Here is a 20,910-nt window from a genome sequence, read left to right on the forward strand (position 1 = left end):
GCCCGGCTTCGCTCCCGCGGCAGCCCGCGGAGCGGCAGGGGGGACCGCGAATCTGAGCGATTCCGCAGGGCCGGGCTGCGGCTCGAGTTAAAACCGCGGATACGCGACGTCGCAAAGGCAAGACCAGGGGATCAAATCTAAAGCTTCTTTTCAAAAGTTATTTGAGAAGTACTGCTTTCCTTTCATCTTAAATACACTTTAAAACATGCTTTCTTTTAGTCCCTATTCTGGTGGAAGAAGTGGRGAAAGCAAAAATAATGTAGTGAAAAGAAAGGAAAAAACTATAACGAAATCTGCTTAAATTATCATTAAAAATAAAAAAGTGACATTTTAACTGAAATCAAACTTTTCAGCTAAGCACATGGTGTTTCACAACTTTTATTCATAGTGTTTCTAGACAGTTCTGGAGCACTGTTTTATCCCTGGAGGTACAAAATACTTCTAATGTATAATGTAATCCCACAGGTCTGCACCTGTTTATCAGGCTCAGAAGATGCCTGCCAACCTGATGGGCAGGAGCAACACAGTCTAACTTTAAGAGAAACAGCTTGTATAGGAAGACATGGAAATATGATGAAACTTGGGAAGATATTTCTGGAGAGTTGTATTATTTATCTCAAGTACTGCAGGGCATTCAATTTATTAATGATATGCATACTTGACAGCATCTTAAAATAAATATCTGATCTATCATCCCTATGATAAAGCAACTGGTTCTAATGTCCTGGCAGACAGACTGTGTAAGTTTGATTTTCAGAAGCTGAGGACTCCCAATGCCTCTGCGGATAAGCAGTTATGCACTTATCTGTTGACAAAAACCCCAATATTGTGAAGATTTCACTAAGTATCTCTCTGACAGTGAACAACTTTCTTAGCTTTCCTGGGAGTACTTGCACGGTCCTGTGGAGACGAGGAGTGAATCTCAAGGTTCCTATTTATGTAATTCATCTCTACGACTTAAGAATCTGAACAAGTAAAAGGCTTAGCTGCCCTTAAGCYATGAACAGGTGATATATGTCCTTATTTTATTTCTAAATGACCCAAATATTACAAATAGCTGAAAAGCTTTGAGAAAATTGTGAAAAAACAGCTTTTATTGCCTTTTGAAAATTTCAGATGACAGATGCATCCATTTAACTAAATCATCTGAATGTATTTTGATAACTTTCCATGACTTTTCTTTCTGAAATGATGCCAGAGRAGTGGAAGTATCTACCTTTGGGATAACTTTATTTGTAGCAGATTCGCAATATCTTTATAGTTCAAGAGCAGATCACCTCTCTAGCACCTCCACTTAGGAAGCCYGTCTGTGATTTCATGAAGGCCACTTCTACAATAAATTAATACACAAATTAAGGCTGACACAGTCTTGCTCTTAGTAAAATATGTAGCTCCTGTATGTTTTCTGGGCTAAAAGCAGTACCTAATAAAGTTTGTGCATGCACACATCTGAGTGCCAGGCCAGCTACAAACCCCAAAGCTTCGCCTGCTTTCATTTCACTGAGCAGAGATCGCAGCRCGGAGGGGAGGGAAGGAAGATTCTGCAGATAGATACAGGAGGATACACAGCTTACAAGCTATCGACTGAATAACTGAAGTCCAACACGTGCTAATTACAGTGGAGCAGTCTAGATGCCGGGAGGATTTGGATATCCAGATCGATATCTGGAGAGGCTGAAGCAGATATGAAGAGATACTGTTTGAATGTGACCATGGGACAGGTGGGAACTGCTGTAGGAGTCAGTAAGTGCCCCATAATCCACTGACAAATATGTGTTGTTGTTATTTTTTCTTTTTTAATTTCAAAGATTTGCYTAGAGTTGTACACTATTTATAAAACCCTCTTCCCCCCTACCCCCTTCAATTAAACTTTTTCCTCTGGGAAGCTTGGTGAGGAAGTTAGTTTTGCTTCTAATGTTTTCTCTCTCAGACATGTGAATGCTAGGCAGGTATAGCAGGATCATTCATGAGACAGACCTACAGCTTCGACGTATTTTCTCTAGAGAAAAATCTGTATCTTTGTGCTATGGGGTGGAGRGCAGCACACATGTGAAGCACATGGACTTTTAAAAGAGTTATTAGGAAGCACAGTCAAAGCAAATTCTGAGCTTGCTGACCTTGACAGCATCCCTTTGAACCAACTTTGCAGCCTGTAAACACATGCAAAATATTTTTTAAGAATTTCTTGTCTGAAGCAAAATGAGTGGCAAAGCTGAAGTTTGCTGCACTGCTTCCGAGAGAAATCCTGTCCGGCTTTGCTCCGTGGTGCTGGTGACAACCGAGCATTGGCCATGGCCTGAAAACACAAAGAAAGGCTGCAGAGGTGGCCAGCTGGGTTGACAGCCATCTCCTTCCACSTGGAGCATACAGTTTTGCTGTATCCTCATTAATATTCTTTTAAAATGTAAATCCTCCCATGCTTTATGGCTGTCCTAAGGATTTTTGCTCCTCTCAACCTACTAACCAGAAGAGGCACTCTAAGATACACCATGCCATATTAGCATGTTCAGAATGTGTTTTAAAAAGCAATTCAACATGATGTAAATCCAATTTTCATGTTGACAAACAGGAAAAGAAAAAAAATATCTCAACTGCAGATTTTTCCTAGTTTTGCTTTTTAACTTCAGTCTTGGGCTCAAAAACACACTTTCAGTGCTCACTTGTAACATCTTACATGGCTCAGATCATAGAGGGAAGAGTCGTGCKGAAGGGTTTTATGAACAGCTTTTACAAGAGAGATATGCTGATTCCTCTTTCTTTTTTCCTACTTCCTGTAACTCTCTGCCAAAAATATGCAGCTGTTGCAAATGTTTTTCTTTTTTAGAATTCTTTTTTTTTTGTTGTTAATTAATGTTGGTTCTTTCAAATAACAAATAAAAGTYATGGCACTGGTCTTGCCATCCAGGAAATCTTTAGAAATATTTTCTATGGAAAAATTACTAGGATCACATAAGTTGCTCAAAACAGAAACACCACATCCCACAAGACTCACCTGCTTATAGCTTTATTCCAGACTCTAAATTCAAATCATTTTCCCATGCAAGTTCCCAGCCTTTTCCAGACTCAGCATGGATTCACTGAAAAGCAGAAGTCTTATAGCAAGACTCAATCTTACTCAGAGCTTTGCTGCAAAATCAAGCAAAACCAGTTTCACATGGCATTGACTCAAAAATCAGGTGATGTTCATCCATTTCAGATGAATTGCAGTTTGAGAACAAACTTCCTTTTAAACTCAGTGGGGATTTACATGGTTAAAGCCCCATATTCCTCAATATCTAGCAAAATAATCTAACAAATGCTATTAACCTCTCAAAACCAAGTTTTAGGCTGCTCTCAATGCAACCTTAAAGGAAGCCAAAACAAAAAACAAAACAAAGCAAAAACCCACTGAAACCTTTCAATATTCCATGTACATTTTGTTGCATTTTCTTTAGGTTAAGGCAGCCAAACAGTGAATCTAATTAACTGGACACAGGAGGGCCCTTATGAATGGAATGTAACATAACCATACAAAGTAATCTCGTTACATTGTAACAAGAGGTTAAATACCACTTCCTGCTATGTAGTAGCTGTTAAGTATAGTATTGATGAAAAATATGCTAATAACGCCTTCTGAAAAGAATGGCTTAGTTCTTGTTAGCTAATCTCTGCAAGCTGTTTGGTAAGCTGCTTTTGTATTATGGTTATATCACATGCACATCAAGCACAACTGTTCTGTTCTGTCTATCACCGCGTTTTAAACTGCGCAATTGTTTTTTTCCCCCTGTAGGGCAGATTTACATATATATACATATAAATATAGGCACACACACAAATAGGTAGTGTTTTGATCTGCTCCCCAACACCATTCCCACCCCCTTTCTCTACCCTCCTCCGCGGGATCGCCGTAGGAAAAGGATATTGCCAGATGCCTTGCTGCTAACTGCATCAACACTAACAAGATGGCAAAAAAAAAAAAAAAAAAAAAAAAAATTGAAAGAAGGGTGAAGGGCTTGTGTTTGGAACACAGGCTGGGCTGCAAATTCAAAAAGTTGCAAATAGGATCAAGGCAGTTTTTTTTTTTTTCAGATTTATACAGCTGTAAATGAGAATCAGGCCTCTTCTTTTACTGAGAAATCAACAGAAATCTTCTTGTAAATTATTACTGTTTACATCCAGGGCATAATTATTAATGCAAGCCCACAGTTAAACTTGAAATTTTCACTTCAGGATAACATCAAAAATGCTAACTGTTTTAAATCACAGCAGCTGGTGCGGATTTTCACAGTCTCTGAACTGATTTGCAGTCGTATTAGTCTACCAGCATCTTTCCTTAGGTGTCTATAACRCAGGCGGGGACACCATGCTAAGCCCCTGTATTTCGTCCGGGCATGGGACCATCTTTATCTGCAGAGCAACACTCTGTTTTCTTTTCTCCCTCTTCATTTCCATAAACAATATGCACAATTCTCCGAACCATTCAGTCTGCAAATAAAGGCAGCGGGCTAAGTAAATTTGCTTCACACCAATTATTTTTGTGAGGTCACTGAGTTAAGCATTAAAGAATACTGCTGTGGATAAGCACTCAGGAACAGTATGATTTGTGCTATGAACTGGACAAAAGCACTCAGCACATAGCATAATACGACATTTATTGGGAAGCTTTGTCTCACGAGTTAATAGCAGAATAATCCTTTTCTCTTCACAACTACGAATTACTCATGTTACCTCCTAACCCAGCTGCACTGTAAGTCACTTTTGTAAGTCGCAGCATATGAAAGAAAGTGAAAATTGTGCAATTTCAGAAAAAAAAAAAAAAAAAAGTAGAATTGATTGCTCGGTTCAACCGTAAGTGGTTTTGCATCTATGCACAGCATGAGGGTGAGTAGTTGTCAAATTATGGTGTTGTGTTTTTATGCAAATAAAATTACAGAAGGAGARAAGAGTTCAAAAATATCAGAAGCCGGGAAGGAGCCAAGAATCCGGCTGTTGTAAATTTGCATAGCTTTATTGTCAGGCTCCTTACAGCCACTTCCACCAGCGAGGCTCTGGCCCTGGCTCTCACTGCTTGCTACACAGGGCTGGCTTGTGAGCAGTAAGTAACTGTGACAAAATGCTCTGCACAGGGTAATTGGTGATGATTACATTTCAGACAAAGAACTCGGGCTTTAACAAAGCACCGCAGCAATATTCGCCTTATTGAAGGCCAAATTATACAGCAGTTATATTGCTATTAATGGAAGAAGGAGTAAGTCTCACAGTTGCTCTGCTCATTTCAGGAGGTGAGGTCAGAATCGGACCCTGATGTTTCAGGGAATTTAAAAAAATCCAACTCAAGCAGAAAAACATGATTGTGTCTGAAAAATTAGAGATCAGAGAGAGACTAGAATCAATGGAAATTTGATGTGGAAAAATCACTGCAGGATGTGATATTTTATCGTGCTTCCTCACAGACACAACAAAAAAGTCATATCCATGCTGGCATCTTTAGCAAGACTAAGTTGCTTTATTTTTGGAAACTTTATTGTATTCCTGTAGACCATTGTGACTATTATATGTAGCAATAAAAGGAAGACAATCAGATTACACATATTTGACTAAACAGTCAAAAAATATCTTATAAATCACACATCTAAAGGTGTGTACCCTTTCAAACTACGTGAAAAGCTCAGCATAGCAGTGACCTGAATCCTCAGTCTCCTGGTTTCCTTACGTCTGGGTTTCTGCCAGGGTGGCAGCTGACCTGGGGGCTGCTCCCTGCGGCCTTCCTGCGAGATTTGCAGCCAAAGACCCAAAGACGTGAATTAATTAATCATTTAAATAACTTTTCCTCCGCTCAAAACCATTCCTGATTTCTGTTTGCTGGTTGACTGTATACAGGATGTTGGTCATACACTGAAGTCATGCTGAAAAGGCACACAACAGAAGTAGCATAGTGGAGAACTGGAGACCCCCCCCCCTTTTTTTATAGTAAAAGAATATAGCTCCCAAATAAAAAAAAAGGGGGGCTTAAAACAGATTTTCTGATCTTTCAGTATTTTAATACCTTATTTGTTTTTATTAATAGTAGAAATGATCATAGCTCTTTCAAGATAGGAAAAAACCCCACACATTTTAAGGCCTCATTGGGTCATCTCTTTCTTCAGACAGTAGGAGTATCACTTAAATACTGTAAAACAGACAAACCTATCCCTCATCCATTTGCAGTACTTAAGCTGGTAAGGGCTGAAGCAGATCAATACACATGCGCCTGGTAAAAGATGTCATTTTGTCATTTACAGTAAAGGACAATGCAATGACAGCAATATTTGTTTTTTTCCTTGAGACGTCTGAGTGTCAACGATAACATCCAAGGTCTTTGCCTTTGTCACAAATATTTGATTGTCTTTTCAGCACCCTCAGTCAATAACAAACACCTCCGACGTTTACTGTCTGCTGTCCATTTTCAAAGAGACAACAATGCCGAGAACCACACATCCGTCTGCCGCAGAAACTTGTGAAACTCTTTGTTTCATTTTTTTCCCACTGCCTTGAATAACCCTCTTGTCCCATATGGTAGTGAATTTCAGTTCATCACACTTCCCAGATCTGGGTGCACCCAGCTAATGTGACTAGTGCTGAGAAAGGGATTGCTTCCTCCAGATATTAAGCATGAGCACTGTTTGGGAAAAAGAACAAGAAAAGAAAAGAAAAGAAAAGAAAAGAAAAGAAAAGAAAAGAAAAGAAAAGAAAAGAAAAGAAAAGGTTTTATAATTTCATTTTTATTTTCTTGGAATTCAGTGTTATTTTTTCAATCCTGTGAAAAAAATGGCAAATTTCACTCGAGTCATCTTCCTGTTCTTTAGTGTTGCAGCTTTGAACGACCATGCACCGCACTCATTGCATTGCTGCTTTTAAGGGAAAAACAGACAGTGTAAACAGTTCTGAAATGAAAATAGCAAATTCCACAGTTATGACTCCAGTAAAAGTTACTCAGGCATTTAAATAATGGGACTTCCTACTCCTCAGATATCTTCCTTTCTGAAGAATTGTCTCAGGAAGGGATAGCATCAGGGATCATAAATTGTCTTTTGGCTTTTCAACACTTTACAGGCTCCCATGCATCTCCAACAATAGGAGTGCGGAATGACTCTTAACAGCTCATTAAGGCTGTTTTTGCCAAATGCAAATAATAAAAAGGCCTCTTAAGAGACTGTCTCATTTTTATTCAGAAAAGCCTACTACAGAATATAAAAAGATGCCATAAAATGGAAATGCAATAGAAGAGCCAATGCAGTTATCTTTGGTGTYCTTTGTAAGATTTCCATGCTAACTTGAAATCTCACGGACATTTCTGGATGCATTGCTGAATGATCCTGCTCTGCTAATAAAATGGTTACTTCAGAAGGGCACTTAAAAATCATATATTTTGCTAGCAGCATACAGATTTCTGAGGAGTAAGGGATGGGAGAATAAACAGTAAGGAGAATTTAGCGGACTTGTGTAACATTCACCCTAAGTCTTTACTATTAATTACCACTTCGCTCTTACTGTCAGCCCAACTCCTTAGTGCTTTTGGCCTTCCCATAGACAAAGGAAATAAATACACCATGGAGTAAGTGGAGTGCCATTTTCTGTCCCCAAACAAGAAGCTCCCTTCCCATTCATGCTGCGTGTTGGGCCAGAAGCTCCTTCTTGGTGGACGTGCACARTGGCAGGAGAACCTCCTGCGGGTGCGGGCTGCTGTCTCATGGCCGTTGCTCCAGGTAGCCCTCCCGCCTTGCCACCTCGGTGCTCCTGGCCTTGCTAATGCTGCGAGAGAGGCTCATTCCCAGGAACYCCCCTGATAATCTCCATACCCATCTCCCAGCGCGGACACTGGTACCAAGCACCCATGGAAAGGGAAATATGTGCTGAGGCCAAATGGTTCAGGCATTGATGCTTCTGCCCTTTCCTTCCCCTGGGAGATGCAGAGTTCAGTTCTGATCATGTTAGCACCCATCATGTTAGCACCTAATTTTCAGGGAGTTTAAACACTTCAAGCTTCCATTTATTTTGCTAGGACACTTGAATGCCCATTACTTTTTAAAGTTAGGTCTGCAGGTAGTCTAATGGCAACAATCACTAAGRTATCCACAGGCCTGGGAGCCTGTGTTACAGTCTGGTTTGAATGGCCAGGCACTTTGGATCGATCACGCTCTTTGTTAAACCCCCATCCGTCCGTCTGCACCAAAGGCAGTGGACAAACATGCCCACTGATTTAAAGTGAATAAAACAATGACTTCAGCACAGTTTGGAAATAACTCTGAAAATTAATAGAATGATGTCCAGTTGATTTACACGAGTGACCAGTATTAATATATTTATGAGAGAACTTGGTTCAATTTCTTTCCTTCCAAGAATTTTTTTATTATAATATTGACTGGAAAAAATATTATTTCCTGAAAGCTGAACACTTACTTAAATCTGAGTTATTCAAATATGAAATATCTTATGTAATAATTCTAGAAACATCTAGTGCAGATGAAACTTTCATTGTGAGAAACAAGTACGTTACCCAAATTCCCCCACAAACACGCAAGAGACTGCCATGAGGAGCTAGTCTTCAGAATTAGGATCCTTCATAAGTTTGTTCTACTCTCTTAAATCAAGTTTAAGAATTAACATCAAGATCAAACTTGGTAACTTTTCCTGAGTAAAAACTGAAAAGAAAAAGTGAAACAAAGGAGAAAGGATAACAGAATTTGGCCCAGATGCAAATTTGGCCACCTCTGAGAATTCCTCTTCAGCCAGCGCTGATCCGTATTCATTCCTCCCCCAGCCTCCTCGGTGCTTACCTTTGTACAGCCTGAGCCAGTAGGATCAAACCTCTGAATCTAGATTAGATTTTGCTGACAAAGTACTGGGGGGGGGGGGGGAGAAAAAAAAAAAGAAATAACATACTTGGCTTTAGGCTTTTCTCTGGTGTAAACTTTGAGGAAGGACTTCTGGCTTTGTCTTATACGGTTTCTGATGTTATGCCACACACCAGCTTGTGTTGTGATTTACTGCAGTTTTCACTACCTTGGCCTTTCAGAGTGGAAGAGATGGGCAGACTTGACTTTTTAAAATGCAAATGAACCAGAACCTTGAGGGGCCTCAGAATATTTTCTGAACTGCCTGAGAGCCAGTAAAAATGTGTCTGTAGCATCTTGTTATGGTTGGAGACCTGCAAGAACCAGGAGAATGGAAAAATGGTGCTGAGTTCTTAAACACAGGAATCCAAAACCATCTTCATGCTCTTGAGGACCCTACCTCCTGATAAGTTAACTTTCCCTGAGACTACAGTCTGCTTCCCGCATCCCCTGCCCTCCCACATYTGAAGATTGCATTGATTTGATAGTGGTTCATTGGCACTATGCCCTATAAGGAAAAAGACAGTAGGGTTAAATTGTGAATAGCCTTTAGTTTTGAAAAACTGCTGAGCTCCACCATATGGACTGCTATATGGCAAGGAATATGCTTTATTGGCATTGCTTGGAGGTTTACAAGCAATCTTCTTGAAGTTTTAATGGTTGCTTGGGTGATTTATCCTGTCTTGAGAGTCAGTGCTGTTAGGAGGCATCCAATTCTTGAGCTCTTGCTTTCCTTTATTATGAAAACCTTTAATCTTTCCTACATGTACCATAAATAACCTCATTATGGCCACACAGAGAAAATGTAACAGTTCCCATGTAAGTTTTGACTTTTTACTTAACACTTTTATGAGCTACTTTAACTTCACAAGGGGGATACTTAATATATAGCAGCAGAGATTTGGGGGGCGAGGAGTAAGACCAAGAATGAAAGTGTCTTATACAATATTGTGTCTTTGTAGCCATAAAGTCTGGTGTCATTTTTCAATCAGGATTGCTGGCATGAAGACAGGCTTTCTTTACTTCCTTGAAATACTCAGAGGCATCTCATTTCTTTCACTGAATGCTTCAGACCACTTGGTTCCCCAGGTTCTGTTTTGTAGCATCAACCTTCACCTAATATTTCTCCCCCAACACACTACTTAATCTGTTCTGCACCCAAATGTTTTCACAGAAAGAAAGAACAGATACYTTCATAGGCTGGGGTGGGAAGCACTGACAGAGTTAAAGTGAAGACAGAAGCTTTCTATTTAGCAGTTGAGGTTCACAATAGAAGTAATAATTACTGTAAAAGTTATCATCGCGTGCCTGTATTTGAGACAAAACCCATGAACAGATATAGGAGAAAGGAAAATCATGATAACCTCTGTAGCTGTTCCCACGTATGTTACCYTTTCAATAAGTGTTGTCATTTTAGGAAAAAAACGAGCATAATGTACTCAACCCCACCAACTACCCCTATCAAGTCTGTCTCTATCCAGATCAGATATACCCTTCTTTTCTTTGCTTTGATTTATGCAACTGTAAAATGCAGATAATGACATTTGCACCTCTTTGTGAATCTTTGTAAGATTTGCAGAAAGAAAAAGGACTGTATGAACAGTCTGCACTAATACTGCTATTTTTTGTTTTGCTCCATCTGTTCTGCCCAAAGGGGATTTCATTAACAAAACCTAGGTACAGGCAGAAGAGTTAGCCTTTGGGACTATGCGGGATGTAGACYGCCACACCCATGGGTGGAAAGCATGAGACAAATCTCAGATAAGGAGGGAACAATTAGAGAATTCAGACTGATGTTTAATGCAAAAGGACATTCAAATTAGCATAAAACAGCAGAGCACATAACTTGAAATGGAGGGATCTGTAATTGAAGCAAAGCTCTAAGTGCATCTCTTGAGCTAATTGCCATCTCAAAGATTGTAAAAAAGGGGAGAAAAAAAAGGACTGCAGGGCAAATTACAACTTTGGAGTAGGGATGGACTAAAGTTAGAGGATGCATGCGAGAGTTATGCAGGGAATTTGCAGAGGGTTGGGCAGCATTTTATGGAACATTTGCCCTTAAGTTTTAAATATGCCCTTGGTTGTGTAAGGGGGATGGGAAGTGTAGTGTGGAAAATACCTCTTTTTGGATAGAGCACATTTAATTTGAAATTAAATAGAAGAAATATAAACTTTATAATAACAACAGACTTATTTACTTATTCTCATAGTAATCCTTATACAACATTGTAAAAACCAGAGCTAATTCCCCATATACCCTTACACATTTACCTGGGAGATTTTCACCGACATTTCAGACATTGTTTTCAGCCCAAAGCAGGAGCCCAGATCTGAGTGGTGAACTCGCAAAAATGGCATTCCTGTATAACAATTCAAAAAAACAAAATTTTGGTTAATTAGTAGCACTTCATATCCCCTGGATAACTAACTCATGTCAGTACAGAATGTAGAACGGGATACTTTGTCAGCATACCCAATGTGATGTCCAGCTAAAACCCAATAAACTTATTTGGCTATAACTTTCAAAGTTATACAGACTGTTAGCCAAATCCATTTGCTTTTGTTTGCTTCATACCTTCCTGTTCCATTTTGTTATCTTCTCTGATGATGAGATTGCAGCAATTTGGAAAGGGAATTGCCTTTTTGTTATAATTTTCCAGCACCTCATACAGTTTAAATCTGGGYTATTATGAGTGTCTGTTTGCTCCAGCAATATGGAATAAACACCTCATATGATACTATAGTTTAAGATTAGGATGTAGCAGAACTTTGCAATTACCATCAAGAAAAAAACATAGGTAACTACATTTCTCTCCCCCGCTCCTTTTGAAGCAAGGAAAGGTCTACAGATGCAAGAGAGAGGCACGTGATGTCAGCAGCAATCTTATTTTTGCTTCTTGTTCAACGATTCTGGTAAAGGGCCTTCCATCAAGAAAACATATGCACTGACAGGATAGTGTGCCCACATGTATTTATTAAAGTCAGTAAGAGCTTGCTTTGGGTGCAGCACTAGTGTACCAGGTTATGGGAACTAGCACACCACCAATTCCAGTGCAGTTCAGGAAAAGGTGCRGAAGAAACACTGTTGAGTTCTGCTCCTCACCTCAGTCTGGCCAATCTGTGTATCCGCAGGGCAGACAGTGAGAACTTACAACAAGGTGCAGGAAAATGCAGCTACTTTTCACTTATGAAGAAGTAGTCTCCTTTGAAATAAAACAAAACGGGTCTTTTTAGAGGAGGGATTTCATAGACATGCTGTGTCTGTATAAATGGCCTTGCAGAGAAAGCAACACCGGCACCATGGGTTAAACTGAGCAGTCACACGCTTGGGAATTTTGGAGGTGGTGAGAAGGATCGGCGAGGCGGCGCTGGGGTCCTGTGGGGTGCCAGGGGCTGATTAGTGAGGGGGCAACCCCAAAGCAGGGTGCAGTCGCTGCGCGGGAGCGGCAGGGGGGTCTCCCCCCTCTTCCAGCCACGTTTTGGTTGTGCAGCCTTGAATAACACAACCCRCTCTCCATCGCAGGGCGTACACAGAGGGTTGCTTTGAACATTTTTTTTTTTTACCATATCTAAAAGCTGTGATGATGGATGCACTGTATAAATGAGAACCAATTTTCCTGCCATGGGCTAATATTTCAGTGAAAATGGCATGCTGTATCTGCAAGATCTGTCTGCAGAGACAAACCCAGATTATGCAAGTTAGGAATGTATTATCAGATGCTTTTCAAATATTACCATTAATATCATCACAATGAATTATCAGCTTCCTGAAGGTGATCAKAAATGCTGAAATCTCCTCAAAAGTCAGTTTCCCCTTTTGGGTCTCACAGTCAGGTCAGCCCATGGCTGGTGGCTGAGGCCACTCACTCTCGGAGGGTCGCTTCTTTTAGCTCAGCAGCATATTCCCATAAGTCTGTAGCTATTTCCCAATTTTGAGGATGGTGTGGGGAGGGGATGGGGAGCTGATGATAACGGGATGGAGGAGATTAGGCAGCTAAGCCGTCCATTTTAGTTCCAGTGATCAGATTTCACAGTCTTTATCTGCAGCCCTGACTAGCTAACTTCTCAAGTGGGGCTAAAATGAAAGAGTTCAACTATAACCAATAACTTAATGAATGTTGATCACCACTGAAAAAATGGTCATTTATCTAAAAGAGCCTGCATTTTTTTTGCTGGTCTGCATGTGCTTGAGCTTGAGGGTCTGATCTTAGAAATGCTTATTCTTGTTATCAGCAGAATTACGTATAGCAGCAAGCTCTGCTCCCATTTGTGATTATAATCACAGTATTCACAGCGCTAAGTATCATAGCACGGGGACAAGGTTTATAAAGATCAACATAGATATCCAGGACCAGATTCTGCTCTTAGGCAAACAAAATGCTTAAGGACTGAATAGCAAATGCTGAATYGGGCCATTAAGTAGAAGTTTCTTATCAAGAAAAAAAGAAATCTTAGGGGAATTAAGATTCAGTGTTGCCCAGACATTTTACAAGGAATTGTAAATGCTTAATACCCTGAGTGCCAAATGCCATGAAATACAATTAAACATTATCAAACTTTTTTTTTTTAATGGAAAAAGGAAACTTTCTCTTACAAATAATTTTTCCACTAGTAGTTTTACTTGCTTATCCTTAAAAATAAAAATATTTCTGCATTTTTATTTAAAACTAAAAATGCAGTGGAATACATATTAACATTCTTTGAAAGCTCCCAAGGCTTTTCCAGACCTCCCATAGGTACCCTGAGGGGAAAATCAGAGCCACATATGGGGAAGTGTAGGAGTGAGAAAAGAAAGAAAGGTTGGTTCCACGTGGATTTTAATACATCACATCTCAGGAGGCCTAAAAAGACACACACACACACACACACACAAAAAAAAAAAAAAAAAGAGAGAGAGAGAGANAGAGAGAGAGAGAAAAGAAAAGAAAAAGAGAAAAAAAAAGTGCATTTTACAAGGTGAAGCCTATATTGATTTAAGATCTTTATATCAGAAGGAGCTCAATTAATGTGATTTCAGGCTACTGACACTATTGCCCTACCTTTCAAGCCCAGGAGCAACTACYGTAGGAACAGAATGTAAATAAATGTACGTGTGGAAAAACACTATAACAAAAGGTGATGAGGTACATTGTTAAAAATGGAAAATACTGTAAAATTTAGGTCCAAGAAGCTTCAGAAGTGATTGCTGTGGTATTTTTGTTACAGGAAAGACTTGAGGTCAGTTTTGAATATAGACAGTGAGTTAGCTATTTTGAGCTTTGTTGTTATTTTATTCTAATGACTACATGCTATATAAACAGAACTGGTCAAGTTATGTTTCTTATCAATTGCTGAAGTAATAAACATATTATTTGAATTAATACTSTAGGACAGACTACAAAAAGGTGAAATGAAAAAGTAGAGAGGAAAGATGAGCTTTGTATTAAACATCCTCTGAATCATTACAATCCACATTTGATGAAAAAGTTTCAAAAATATGAAGTTTTAACAGTCTTAAGGAAATTTCTTTTACAAATTAAGAGAAAGGTACTACTTTTGCAAATCACTATATGAATAAATATACAGCAATTAGAAACATTTTAATCCTCAAGTTGTCCAGTCTCTAGTGCTGTCACAGTACAAGTAACACAGTAACAACAAGGATCAACAATAACCACTAAGGACAAATTTGAAAGGTACATGTGTAATTTAGCCTTTTAAATCTCATTTTTAAAACTCTCAGAATGATTTTTAAAAGTATTTAGGAAATTAATCGTACTAATACAGAGAAGTGCTCCATGCATACAGAACGTGGGAGATCCTCAGGCTCATCTTCTGAAGATTCCTCTTCTTGAGGAAGTGTCCCCTGATTAGAGGAAAGGCTTTGCATGGACTACTGCCATGAGGTCTGCCCACCTGAGGAACTTCTAGTGTCACCATTGTAACCAGAAAATCTCTTTTAGTTTGCAGATGGAGTAACATACGTGGGTGTCTGGGAGTTCCTTTAGCTAGATTGCCAGCATAAGATGAATAATACATTTTTCTTTCTGAGTTAAGAGTCAGCTGTCATATCGCTATCAACAAAGATATTCAGAGGGTTATAGAGCTGTAGAATCAGGCTAAAACTTTATGTGAAAGCACTATAGATAAAATTGATTAATTTATTTTCATTCAAAAATCAAGATCTTTTATGCATATTAAAATAAATGAAAAGTTTGCTTTTCAAATAGGCTGATGACAATTTCCATTATTCTACTATTTCAAAAGAAACATGAAAGCAGTAACTTAACATTCCTGTGTAGTTATAAAGAGATGACACAATGGTTTGGGCTCCAGGGCCAGCTCAGCATTGCAGAAAGGCAGCAGAAAGCGCCTGCCAAATTACTGCCTCTCTCTCGAGGGTCAGGGCTGCACATTTACAGAGACACTTTGTCCCAAAGCATCAGCACTGGAGCTGCAAGCAGGGTTTGACCATTGCACTACTGCCATGAAAGCACCTGCTCTCCAGAACGTGGCTGAGACCTTCCTTAGTCATTTCTCATAAAGGAATTTCAAGAGCAGGAATGTTTTCTTATCAAGAGCAGCAATTTTCAGACAGGCAGCCTCATGACTGTTGAATCAGATAAACTAGCTATGGAATTTATATGGTCCTCATTACATAGTATCTGAATATGATATGTCACAACATCACACCGACATTGGGAAACATTATAATCTGCACATTTCCCTGTATAAAGAGTGAAATTGAGGCAAAGAGAGATCAGCTAAATTGCTCAAGGTTACGCAGGAAGTTTGCAGCAGAGGGAAGGAACGAACATGGGCTGTCAGGGTCCCCAGCTACATCCATCCTTCCTCTAGACATTTTTTTCTCTCTAAATTGAGATTTCAAGTGAGATGTAAGATTTTCATTAACAATGCTGTCTAATGAACTGTGTGAAGCATGTGGACAAGTTACATCTGATGGGGGTCCCCATCTTGTCTTGTGTGCTCTGTAAAAACCTATTCTCACTGTCACTGGTCCCCCTGTGAACAAAGATGGATTTTAGTGGCAGCTTTGGTACCAGCACTCTYGCGTAGCATGGAAGTTAGAGTGTACTTTCTTGCTCAGCTATCAACATTTAGCTATTTCTGCTCCATACAGTTGCAGCAGGGCATCATAGACTGGACTGGACCTGCGCCAGGTTGTAAACTGCTCACTGTGATCACTACCCTGCCAGGTTCACAGTGCAAGACTTCAAAGGTGTAAGCAGGGTGACTAAAGAAACAAGAGGTATTGTAGGGGCACAGGCAGACACACTGCTGTAATTCATAGAAAATGATACTCTTTGAAACCAAACAGCCATTGACTGTCACCAACCTAATCCAAAGGCTTAACTTCCGCCCTCACTTAATTTGCCCTGTGCATCGGGACTAACTTCTACACCACTGCTCACTAGCTGAAAGTTGAGCATTCAAATCTTACCTGTCTCCTCTGTAACACAGTAAACAATAAATCATCCTTCTGGGACTGGTGTAACATGTAGACACAATCTGGCATGTTAATCATGGAGAGACATCCTGACCTAACTGAACTTCCTTGCTTTGACCGGTAAGAATTAGAGGGTTCTCTTTGCTTTTCTTTGTACATTAGACCTACCTGCACTGATGTATCTGTGATTTGGTGTAGATCGGTTTCTACTAGTTCCTTTTTCGGGGTGAACCAAGCACTTTCTCGTTTTGGTTATTGCATGACCACAATAACGGCCTACAGTATGTTGAGCCTGAGAAGAGTGAGAAACTCTTTGAGCTAACCCCAGCGCTTTGTGCTTCGAGGGAGATGTTATCTGTTGCTCAGCAAAAGTCTTTTCTGTGCGAGAGGAAGAGATAAGATAATATGAAAAACATTAGACATTTATTTCCATTTCTTGAATTCAGAGGTCTGGTGGTTTGAAGATCATAATAGAGCACATTCTTAAGGTGTATTACAACAGACGTTTTTATGTATTGCTAGTGGGAATCAACATCTAAGAAACAGGCGTATTCAGACAGTTAACTAGAAGCTGATAGACTCTTCCAACTACATCGAAATGGTTCATATTCTAGCACATAAACTCCAAAAAGTAACCGTTCTGGGGTCTACAAAGTGAGACTATTGGCATTTTGGACCAGCATAGCTACAGATAAAATCCCACTTTTTAATGTAATTAATAAAAAGGGAATATTGAATAAGTATTCCTGTCATCTTCTGGTAGCCAAAAAAGAGTAGTAAAAATATTACCATACAGAGAACAAAAACAAAYGTAATATGGGCTATATAATCACACAGCTTTTGTAAATTTAGAGGTAAATCTAGAACCTACACTTGTAACCTCCTGAATTTTGTTTAAGTTTGGAAGCCAGCTGTAACCAGCTAATTGAAACCAGGTTTCATAAACTTCCATATGAATTGAAAAGATAAGTTAGTATAATTTTCTTTGGCTATAAACAAACAAACAAACAACAGGCCTTTAATTCAAGAAGGCTGCTCCTGACATGAAGTCATATTCAATGTGAGCAAGGAGGTTAGAGCCCACCACACAGCTGTGTCAATGCAACTACTCAGTGTTGGTGGCTTTCAATAAGAAGTATTAAGAAGCAATGAAACCAAGTCCAAATCATCTATCTGCTGATACAAAAGCCATGAGCACATCCTACATTTCCTAATTTTATCTGCACTTCCAATAYACTTAGCAAGAGTTGACAGGTCACAAGTCATGCACTAGGCCTGGAGCTGAAGTACGGACTGTTGCTTTGGAAAGGGAGATCTGAATGATCTGGTGTTGTTCCTGCTCCCTAGCTCGCTGACAGTACAGGCATCCTAGGGGAACAGTCACACATGGAAAATGTAGTTACTAGAACTACGCATGAGCTCATCTTGTAAAATATTGTCCTATTGGTGAAACTATGGGATGTGAATCCAGCAATAGAGTCCATTTATTTAAAGCTTGTTTTTATTTTAATCTTAGTGACCTTTGTGTAGATATGATAAAAAAAACATTTTTTTCCCTCCTAGAAACTATTTTATCTAGATTTCAGTAACATACTTTGTCTTTCCCATTGCACGTGAAATACGGAAAAAAGATAGGGATTAAAAAAATTAATTTTGGAGCAGTTCTCTCTCATTATCATATGGAGAGATATAGAAGTAGAGTTAAATAATATACATTAAATTGATATGCTAACTATGCTAACTTCAGGGATGAACCCTTCAAGTGAGCTTCAACCACATGAAGTTCAAGGGAAGTTTCACTCCCAATGGAGTAGAATTGGTTTCTAATCCTTTGATGTCACTGTAATATTCTTGGGTTATTACCAATTTAGCAAGGCACTCAAGCAAGAAAGTTACTCATATGCTTAAAACGAAAGCTTTTATAGTTTGATAGATGTCTGAGCTCCAAGTGTTATATAAGAATATGCTGTCCCTTTGGGTCAGAACATGGCTTGGCATTGGGTTTGCTCCAAGAGCACAAGAACAAAAATACATAGTACTCAGAGTAACTTTGAAGAGAGCCACCGACTTCACATGAGGCAAGGATTTCACATAGGCCTTTACACATAGCAGTACTGAGACTTCACTCTTTTACTGGAATACCAGRAACATAAGTATTGAAAATGTCTGTAGCTTATATATAAATACAAATAAAAATATATATACTAAATTAAATAATATATTTAAATATGCAGAATACACTCCAGGAGACATGTGTGGATACACACAGAAAAATGATGTGTTACTGTGGCATTTGCGCATTGCACATTTACTGTGGCATAATGATCATTGAATACTGAGATTCCCAGGCCACATTAAATTTGAGGCTAGTTTCTCTCCTCAGCAATCTGTCTAGCTTTACCACAGTTGCYTTTCAGAATCAGAACCAAAAAGTCACTTTTTCTTTTCTTTTTAGAAGACAAGTATCATGTTTATATAATTAAATATATATATACATACATACATATATACATATATATAATTCCCCTCAGAACTTATGAATTCTCTCTTTGTTCCAGATGATTGTAACACTTCTGAATTAGGCAAACCATTTGGTATGTGCGTGCGAGACCRTAGAATGAATTTTATTACAGCTACAAAACAGATTTTCAGAAGTCACTTAGTAACTGAGAGCAGATGAAAGGGGAACCAGCTGAGATCTGTGCACTGCAAATTGTTTCCCCATGATTAAACTATTTCATCCTCCAGGCTAACATCTCTGTACTTGTTTGGCAACAAGTGATAATGTTAGTGATAAAAGTCTCTCCTGGATGATCAGCGAAGGATGATAACAGTTATTATTACCTTTCTTGTGGCTAGTAAACACTATTTTTACAGATATTTTGCCAAACGCAAGGAACATGAGGGACTGAAATAAATAAAAAAGAATAATATTGTCATACTGCAGCATTGCAGAAGCTTGTGATTTGTTGCTAGAGTTTTGCCTTCGAAAGACCAGAGAAATTATTCTATTAGTACTTGAAGAGCATGGTATGTGGCTGTGTTCTRGTTTAGCTGAATACTTTTTGGTTTAATAGTCACTTCTTTGACTTAACAATGAATAACTGGTATACATTATTGTTACGTATTACTTATTTTGATAAGCTTAAATGTACTACTTGCAGCAAAATGTACAGCTTCCTGCTATAACRTTCCTCTACAGAGTTAGAGAATTTTTTTCATAGTATAAAAAAATATGCTGAGAAAATGATGTTCATTCATTTGCTTATTTTTAAATTATTTTCATGGTGTTACATTTTGATGATAGCATGGAAAGCTCTTCTCATTATGGCCATCATTTTCAAAGGTGAATCTMACCCAAAGTCATGCACTTACGTTCAACGGGAATTCTGAGCACTCAATATCTTTGAAAATCAATTCATATTGTTAGGTGCCGCAAGCGCAAATTTCGAATGGCACTTAAGCATAGACTTTCAGCTGATGTTTACAAGCGTTCCTGAATGAAGGCTTCATTATCAATTCAGATGCTAGTTTTCAGACACCCAAGTTTACAGTTTTGGCCTAATTTTTGCGTGCACTTGTGAAAACTTCTGGAAACATTTGCAACCACAAGTTTAAAGGAGGATAGATAAGCCACAAGATAGCTTTCTGAGCCACCGAAAGCTGGATGGAGATTAAGAAAAATTCACAGAAAACTGGCGCCAGCATATGGAGATCGCCATGGAAGTCAGAGCACGYGGACTCAGCGTGAAGACGGCCGACGGCGCAGCGTGCCCGTGCGAGCGCGCGCGCAGGACGCGGGAAGCCCTGCTCCGGGGCGGGCGATGCCGATGGGAGCCCACTTAGTACCAGAACTTCTGCTGCTCAGCGGCTTTCAAATACAGCTCATTTTCGTGCCATGCTCTTTAATGAGAAGTGCCTGCTGAGTGCAGTACAAACCATTTGGTGCCCCAGTGTCAGGGGAGGAAAAGAACAACATTCAGTAAAGCTGAAGGTTTTTATTATCACGTCGTAAATGAACAAATGGCATCTGTCAATACAAAGGAACTCATAGGGGGTATAGAAAGGAAGCTTAGTTATTACRCTCAGGGTGTGCTGCTGAAGTGACAAACTGGAGTTTTATTAACAGGCCAGTTATAGATCTCCTCCTCCTCCTCCCCCTCCACCCCGACCCGTTTCTTTTTCCTCCTTCAATTTGGTACATACCAGCGCAGCTGTAAAACGAGCTCTGCTCGGGCAGCGCTCGCCACTCATCGCCGCTGCGAGCTGCAGCCGTCACGGTGAGCGGTTCGGACGCAGGGGCCTGCCCCGCTGCGCGAGGAGAAGCCGGCCCGCGCCGGCCCTGCTCCGGAGGACGGCGCCCTGCCGGAGCGGGCAGCCGCCGTCTGCCGCGCCAGCGCCGCCACGCTTTTCGGTTTGAGGCAATAAACATCTCTCGCCGCACYGATACGTGGCAAAGGCGTTTACGAGCGTTAGGAGCCGTTCGGGCCGCGCGCCCCGAAACCGGCGAGGGGGCCTGCTCCCGCGAGCGGGGGCTCGGCAGGGCGCCGCAGCCCGGCGGGCGGCGTGGGGGGAGGCTCCGGGGCCGCGAACCGCCGAGACGATTTTCAC

The 20,910-nt window shown here is 39.9% G+C and overlaps 1 long non-coding RNA gene across 1 annotated transcript in view; it reads right to left on the reverse strand.

The window, feature by feature from the left end:
• Positions 1 to 11,176: 11,176 nt before the first annotated feature.
• Positions 11,177 to 20,910, reverse strand: part of LOC146590744 (uncharacterized) — a 59,243-nt gene continuing 49,509 nt past the window's right edge. The window contains exons 2-3 of the long non-coding RNA XR_014896935.1: positions 11,956 to 12,055; positions 11,177 to 11,212 (exon numbers count right to left, since the gene is read on the reverse strand). This is a non-coding gene — a long non-coding RNA (uncharacterized LOC146590744). The remainder of the gene's footprint in view (positions 11,213 to 11,955; positions 12,056 to 20,910) is intronic.

Source organism: Rhea americana, unplaced genomic scaffold, assembly GCF_003343005.1.
Source record: "Rhea americana isolate MKP2758 unplaced genomic scaffold, rheAme1 scaffold_4, whole genome shotgun sequence".
Lineage (NCBI taxonomy): Eukaryota > Metazoa > Chordata > Aves > Rheiformes > Rheidae > Rhea > Rhea americana.